The sequence below is a fragment of the Suncus etruscus genome, chromosome 10 (assembly GCF_024139225.1).
Source record: "Suncus etruscus isolate mSunEtr1 chromosome 10, mSunEtr1.pri.cur, whole genome shotgun sequence".
Lineage (NCBI taxonomy): Eukaryota > Metazoa > Chordata > Mammalia > Eulipotyphla > Soricidae > Suncus > Suncus etruscus.
In genome coordinates this window covers 85,085,264-85,086,529 of record NC_064857.1, presented here as the reverse complement: position 1 = coordinate 85,086,529, position 1,266 = coordinate 85,085,264, and the positions used below count along the sequence as shown (strand labels likewise).

General features: G+C 30.3%; 1 non-coding gene across 1 annotated transcript; it reads left to right on the top strand.

The window, feature by feature from the left end:
* The first annotated feature begins 696 nt into the window (after positions 1 to 696).
* On the top strand, positions 697 to 801 carry LOC126021679 (U6 spliceosomal RNA). The gene has a single exon (XR_007500173.1). It is a non-coding gene; the product is annotated as a U6 spliceosomal RNA (small nuclear RNA).
* Positions 802 to 1,266: the final 465 nt, after the last annotated feature.

Here is a 1,266-nt window from a genome sequence, read left to right as displayed (position 1 = left end):
CCTAAGTACTCTGGGTGTGACCCAAAATAAAAATAAAAAGAAAATATTTTTGTAGTGTATAATTTATGCAAAAAACTTTTCTACTGCTGGAAAGAACACAGGGATCCATAATATTTGACCCATATAAGAACATTTTATTTGCTCATGTACCTTTATGTTGTGCACTTGGTATTAAGTTTATTTCAAGAATATTGATTTGTTTCTGATATCTTCTGATATCTACTAAAGAATAAATGAAGTCATGAACATTCCTGTCAGATGGCAGTAAATTAATAGGAAATTTGCTAGAATTATACCCATTGGGACTCTCATGTAGCTGCTTAATTTTTATTCTATAACTTTTCATAGTAGTTCTTTGGCCAAAATATTGTATAAATACTGTTTTATAACATTTTTATGTAGTACATAGTTCATACTTTGATAAATAATGCTATAGGCATAACTTTAAAGCCAAAACTCTCCAAATATATATGTACATCTGACATAAAAGTGATGTTTTGTGATATTGGGAATTTGTTTTAATGGGTACATAGGAACACACTCACCTGACTCTTTCTGTCATGTTCTATGTCCTTTAGATAACTCAGAACTTTATACAACATATATACAACCAGTCAGATATTTTGATACTTTTAAAGTAGAATTTAACATTTTAGTAAATGGCCCAAAACTTAGATAGTTTAAAAGTTATTTATTGTGCTTGCTTTGGCAGCACATATACTAAAAATTGGAATACAGAGAAGATTAGCATGGCCCCTGCGCAAGGATGACATGCAAATTTGTGAAGCGTTCATATTTAAAAAAAATAAAAAAGATATTATTATTAAATTGGGGTCATCATTGTTTGGACTTTTTAGAATTAAAAGGCATACTAACTATGTGAATTATTTCATAAGGTAAAAAGAGTGTGATAGTAAAAAGAAACATATTTTTAAATAAATGTTGTTTATAATGAAATTAAATATTACATAAATCTTGCAAGAAAGACACTGATAGATTTGAGGCACTTCATGTTCACCATGTGACTTGTGTAACCGGTCTAATTATTGTTATTCTTTATATGTACATAGAAAACATCATACTATTAAGAATAAATGAGATGGAGCTGGAGGATAGTATAATGGGTAAAGCTCTGATTCTGCATGAGTTAAAAACAAGTCTAATTACTAGCACCATATATGGTCTTTTCACACATCCCCCTAGCACTACCAGGAGTAACCTATGAGCACAGAGGCAGGAATAAGCTCTGAGAAATGAAGGTTATGG